This window comes from Lathyrus oleraceus, chromosome 5 (assembly GCF_024323335.1).
Source record: "Lathyrus oleraceus cultivar Zhongwan6 chromosome 5, CAAS_Psat_ZW6_1.0, whole genome shotgun sequence".
Lineage (NCBI taxonomy): Eukaryota > Viridiplantae > Streptophyta > Magnoliopsida > Fabales > Fabaceae > Lathyrus > Lathyrus oleraceus.
Window position 1 is genome coordinate 363,359,051 of NC_066583.1, and position 6,856 is coordinate 363,365,906.

Below are 6,856 nucleotides of genomic sequence, written 5' to 3' on the forward strand. Positions count from 1 at the left end.
GATCAGGAGGTCAGTCCATCAATCAAGCAAAGTTGTTTCTCACAGAGCAAAAGCCCTAGGGTTTGTCCATCAAGTTCACATGACTTGGAGGTCTATTTGAAGTGTTTAAGTCAAGGGTTGAAGGCTCAGAGGTCAGCAGTCAATGCACAGGCAGGCAGGAAACCCTAAACAGTCAACAATCAGTCAAAGCAGTGGATGGTGGCCATTCTTGTGGAATTTGGGCACCATGATCAATAATCAAGAGTCCACACAACTTGGGACATCATTTGAAGTCAAGGTCTCAAGGAACTAGGGTTTGGAATTCATCAGAAATGCACAGTCAGTCCAAAACCCTAGAAAAGTCAAAGTTGGTCAACTGTGGTTGATTTTATGGTTTTGATGGATGGAAATGGTTTGAAGGAGCTTATTCATGTCCTAATAGGCCTCATATATCATGGCAAATCAACATCATTGAAGAATTTGAGGCCAATCAGAAGATTTCCAGAAATAGAAAGTGGACCTGTAATTTCAACTGCCAAAAATAGAAACTTCTTGATCCTCATCTTACATCATGATACAAGCTCCAAATGAATTTTTGCCCAACATGAAAGTTGAAGATCTTGTTCTCCCATTTTCAAAAAGTCCAAGAACTCTCAAATCCCATGTATGGTTGTCAAGATATGATCAATTCATTTTCACCAATTTTTGAACTTCAGAAGGCCATATCTCTCAAACCATAAGGCCAAATTTGGTGGGGTTTTTTCCTACAAACCACGTTTTTCATCCTCTTTCCAAAAATATAAATTTCATTCATCAAAATCTTACCAATCAAAATGGCATTTTTTGACCTTTTCCATTTAAAATCAAAGTTTGACCCAAGGTTGACTTTTTGATTTATGGACTTTTTGCACAATTGGCCAATTGGTATTCACTTTATACCATATTTGTGACATGTTCCAAGCATCATTTCATGTTCATGCCATCTCCATACCACATTTTGGACCAAAATTGCAAAATTGACCAAATGTGCAAAATGACTTCAAACAAGCAAGGCAAGCTAGCATTTCACAAGCAGACCACAAACAGTTGAATTATAGGCCATTTGCAGCATGCCTAAAGCCCATTTCGACCAGCCTACACCCTCCATTCCCACTTATGTGCAAACTAGCAAAGTTGGCAATTAGTGATTTTTGAGCTAAACAAGTTTACCACATGGTTAAGGGATGTTAAACAGTCATATAAGAACTACTTTTCTGCATTTCTAAACCTAGAGAGCAGCCTCCAAGCGACAGAACCTTCACTACTCTCAAATCACCATCTTCACAAAATTGGATTTCTGGCCAAAAATTCCCAAAGAGCTTCGAGCAAACTTTGTATTCTCATCATCTACCAACAATCTTGAGTGAGTTTGAAGCCCTGTTTCCTTGCTGTAACCTTGTTTCTTGTGGCTGCTACGTGAAGCCATATTCATGGTGAATTTCGATCTGAGCTGGATTTGATGTTTTTGAGCTGAGCTTCTCCAACTATCCATCATTATCAAGCATTGTGGGTTTCTGCATCGAGCTACATCATCAAAACAATAGCTGTTTCTTCCATTGCTTCAAAACCAAGTAAATTCTTGAATCTCTTTTTTCACCAAATCATGATATGTTTCTGATATTTCTTTGTATCCTCATGTCAATGCAACTTGAACCATGTTAAATGATCTATTATATTGAGAGAAATCTGAATTTCCTTTTTTGTGTACAAATGAACTTTTGCTCGATTTGCATTGCTGGAGTTGTTTTGATGGAATGTGATGATATATTTGTGATATTGGATGAATGATGATGAGATTGCAATGATTAATTTTGATTTCTGGGTATTTTGGATTTTTTCGAATTCATGATGATGGATGTATGCTGCTGTTGTTTGGAACCCTACCCTGTCCAGAATTTCCTATGATATGCTTGTGTTGTTGTTGGTTGAGGTTGTTTAATGATGATGATGTATTGCTTGTTTGGATTGTTGATGCTGGAATGATGAACAATTGATGTTGAAATTGTTTACTGTAATAAGCATTAGAAACCCAGTTTTTTCGTCTACTGTATGCGTCCCTGTTTTCTTTTTGCCATGCTGATTTAGTTTTAAAAGGTTTATTTTATTGGCTGTGCATGTGTTTTTCTTTTTCTAAAAGGGAATTGTTGTTTGGCCGTGGGCCCACCGGTTTAGGGATCCCAAATCCCAGCTTTTGAATAGCGTCCCATCACTCCGACAGGCTCAGAATGTTGCCTGCTTTTAACTTTAATTTACTGCAGTACATTTATTACCTGCTTTCCATTTATTGCTCCTGCGTTTTTGTCTGAAGGAAATGGTATGGCAGACGTGACAAGTGGGCTAGTGTCATTTCATTCTGTAGCCAAGCCATTAATGTTTGTTGGTTAGCATCTTTCCTGCGCATGCTGGCCGTTAGAGGAACATACTAATTGTTCCAATGATTAGCCGTGCCAGTCTGCCACTTGTCCTAACGTTTTGGTCCATTGAAAGAGGCGCTGGACTCTGTGCTTGGCGGCATTTTATTGGTTGTTTGGGCCCCCACTTCGAATCCGGCTGAGGACTTTCCCAGCCTTGTTTTTTCTCTTCACTAATTCAACTCTTATTTTTATTTGATCATCCATTTTGTAAAATCCATTTTTAATTCATTTTAAATCCAAAAATCATGAGAATTTTTCCATAATGTTCATGATTGAGTCTAGTTTTTAATTGTGATTTTTAATGAATTTTCCATTGGCTGGATTTTTAATGGTAATTGTTTTCCCAACGTGTATGCATAAATGATACCCTTGGCCATTTCAATTGTGAAATAATGATGTTGCATCCAATGAGCTTGAAATTGTTTGTGGTAAAACTAGACATGCTCACCTTCATTTCCATATAAAGTTTGTGCATTTATCATGTGTGGATTGAGAGTTATGATTTTCTGAAGTTATGTGTTGCATTTGGTGCTACATGAATGATATGCATTTTCCCAACTTTTGTTCACACACTTCCTGGCCTCCAAATGACCCCAAATTTTGCAAGAATGATCTTTTATGTGTCTATTTGATGTATGAATTTTCTTGGAATTGATTGTGAGGTTTTCTATTTTATTGTGAATTTTCTTCCCTGCCTAGTCCATGGTTGACTTTTTGTGCAATGCATTGCCATATCATTTGGGAAATCCTCATACTTTATCACATGATCATGAAATTTCATATGTGATAACTAGACATCTTAAGCTTTGCATTGGTGTTAACCTCATTCATTTCTCTTCTGTTTTCAAATTGATATGATTTTTTGAAGTTGACCCATGCTTGTTGACCTCCATTGTGCATGTTTGAAATTGTGTTGACTTCATGATTTTAATTGACTGCCTTCCTCTCATCCAAATTCCATGAAATTTGACATGCTTGCCATGATAGATGTTAGGATTGAGTGTGATTTATTTGATGATTTTTGAAATTGTTTGAGTTGACTTTTGATGCAAGTCATTCTGTTGACTTTTGTATGCTCCCTTTCGCCTTACTTTGACTTCAAATGTTCATGAATTGATCATAATGCATGATTTGAGTTTGAAACCAATTGTGATAGCTTCTCAAATGTTTGACTTTGGTTTTGGTTGACTTTTCCTTGCTGCTTTGACTTTTTCTTCCATCCTTGACCCTAGGCTAGTCCTAGTGGTCTTCTGTGCTTACTATTGAGTTCCTGTTTCAGGTTGAGCACCATTGCCATTGAGATCATACAAATGTGATTGGTTTTGATTACATATCATGTACTAACTTTTGTTTTGTAGGTTTGACTCATGTGTTTGAGTCTTGCTTTGCACAGTTGGCCTTCTGTGGTTGACTGTTTATCCATTCCTTTTGGTTTTAACTTTGAAACTGTTTACTGATTGTTTTGACTTTTTCAGGTACCTTAGTTGCTTAAGTTCTCTGAACTTGCTTTGCTTTGCTTTTTAGCAACTTGCTTGAGGTATAATCTCTTTTACTTCATGTAGTCTGGAGACCCGGTCTGTTATGTGACCGGGCAAACTGTCTGAAGTCCTCCTTAAGAGGCAATGCCTGTGTTTGTTTAAAATTGTCCCAAGCAGGAAAAGTCCTCATTTGAGGCAATTGGTGGAAGGTAGGGATAAGTAGCCTATCCCCCACTATTCAGTGTGTCCTCTCTTTGCTCCCATTACATGGTTGAAGCATCGAGATAAAAACCCAAGATCTAATCGAGTCAATAATGGGGAAAGAGTTCCATCTTTCTGAACTCCCCCACTTTCTATTATTTGATGCTCTCCCTGATTAGGGATAGAAGCAATGAGGCACACCCCTCATCTCCTATTCATCTGCTTCACCTTAGCCTCTCAATGGCAAGGTTAAGAGCAACACTTACCCTATTACAGTTGGCCCTAGTGCCTAACCTTTTGCTTGAGCCTCTTGTATGCATATAGAGTGTGCTTCTTGTGATTGTGATTGCCTGTTTGCTTTGCCTCTTTAGGTATAGCTTGGACTTGCCCTTGTGCAAGGTAGGTTGTGCTTGACTTGCTTCCTGTGCAAGTCAAGTCTGTGTGGCTTGCTTCCTGTGTGAGCCATACTTAGAGTTGTTTAGCCGAACTACGGCAACTCTGATTCTCATGTTCAGATGAGATACGTAGGCACGAGACGCGATGTCTTGCCGAGTTTGACTAACCACTAACACTAACTCTTTTCTCTCACCCCTATGTGATTGAGATCTCTTCTTTTCTCTCGCCCTCGTTGCGATTGAGACCTCCCATTTCTCTTGCCCTAGTTGCAATCGAGACCCTTGCTTCCTGTGCAAGCCGTGTCTAGGATAGGTTGGCCCGTGTGCCATTTAGCTAGAAACCTTAACTTAGGGTTGACTTTGCATGACAACATCTAGGCTCGAGTCGTAGTCTCCCTAGTGTTGTGTCTCCCTCTGTTATCTGGTTAGGCTAGATCCTTGTCCCTGCGTAGGGGAACTACATCGCCCTGATCTTCATGCCAGATGAAGTATGTAGGCAGGAGATTGAGCTGATCTCTCCGGGCGCCTTTTCTTTTCTTTTGTGTTTGTTTGACAGTTATAGGCTGAGTCCCCGACTCCCTATCTATCTGTTGTGTTGTTTAGGTTCGGATGTCGATGTAAGTCCAGTGATTGGCATTCGGGCTCCACGTTTGCCTGTGTCTTGTTTGTTTGTGTGCGTGTCAGCCGAGCTACGAATGCTCTGATTCTTCTCTCGTCCGAGAAGATACGTATGCATAGGATGCGATATCCTAGCGAGCATGTGTCGTTTGCCCAGTCCGAACTACTTCGACTCTGATGTCTATGCCTGATGGACTAAGTAGGCCCAGGATACGATATCCTGCCGAGTCAGTTTCAGTCAGTTTCTTGTGTCTCTTTTCAGCCAGTGTGTATGAGTATTCGAGCAATGTTTAGCAACCAATTTATCCTTCCTTTTGTGCGTGGATCCCGTAGAGTACTACGGATGCGTAGGGGTGCTAACACCTTCCCTTCGCATAACCGACTCCCGAACCCATCCTCTTTGGTCGCGAGACCATGTTCTTTCCCAGGTTTACTTCGAGCGTTTCCTTTCCCTCTTTTGGGATAAATAACGCACGGTGGCGGCTCTGTTGTTCTTCTTTTCCCGCCGGTTTTTCGCGCGATGCGACAATTGGCAGTCGGTTTCCATGTTTGCCTGTTTGTGTGGAGTCTGACGTAAGTCCAGCGATTGGCAGTCGGTTTCCTGTTTGTGTTTTGTTTGGCGTACGTTAGCCGAACTACGGTAGCTCTGATTCTCATTCCAGATGAGATACGTATGCATAGGATGCGATATCCTAGCGAGCACGTTTCCCCCGTCCCGAACTACGTCGACTCTGATGTCTGTGCCTGACAGACTACGTAGGCCCAGGATGCGATATCCTGCCGAGTCCCGTTTCTTCCGTCTTTCATTTGTGTTTGTTTCCAGCGTGTGTGCAGTGTTTGAGCAGTCTTTAGCAACCTTTCTTCTATTCTTTTGAGCGTGGATCCCGTCGAGTACGACGGACGTGAGGGGTGCTAATACCTTCCCCTTGCGTAACCGACTCCCGATCCTTGTAATCTCCGGTCGTAAGACCATCTCCTTTCCAGGTTTACTTCGAGCGTTTCTTTTCCCTCCTTTGGGATAAATAACGCACGGTGGCGGCTCTGTTTGTTTTGTTTTTCCCGCCGGTTGTTTTTCGCGGATGCGACAACTGCCATGTGTCATGGTCAGTTATATCAGTAGAGAATGAAGAAAGCTTTTGATAAGAAGGTCAAACCTCAAGAAGATTTTATCGTTCAAACCAGATTCCAGAGGAAAATGGACTCCCAATTATGAAGGCCCATACGTTTTCAAGAGAGCCTTTTCAGGCGGTGCATTGATTCTTACAACTATGGATGGTGAAGAGTTCACTCATCCTGTGAACGCAGATGCAGTCAAGAAATACTTCGCCTAAAAAGAAAAAGAACAACTCGCTAAGTTGAAAACCTGAAAGGGCGGCTTAGGCAAAAATGAGTGTCTCGGTGGATTAAAAACCCGAAAGGGAGATCCAGGAAAAAATTAGAGACATAAAACATAAGAATTTCCCGATAAGTTGAGTACCCCACCTTGGGGCAACTTATGAAAAAATTAGGGATTATGGCAAGTAACTGCATTCTGTTGACCTTCAAGGCTTTCAAGACTTGTTTGAGCACAAGGGTTGACATTAGTTCATCTCCAGCAGCGGTCAAGAGCACAATGGATATCAAGAGTTGGTAGAAGGATTAAGGATCATTTGTATTCAATGTAACCTTTTCCATGTAAATTACCATTTTCAACTCTGTAAACTCTATGGAGTCTTGTCATTTACAGACTATC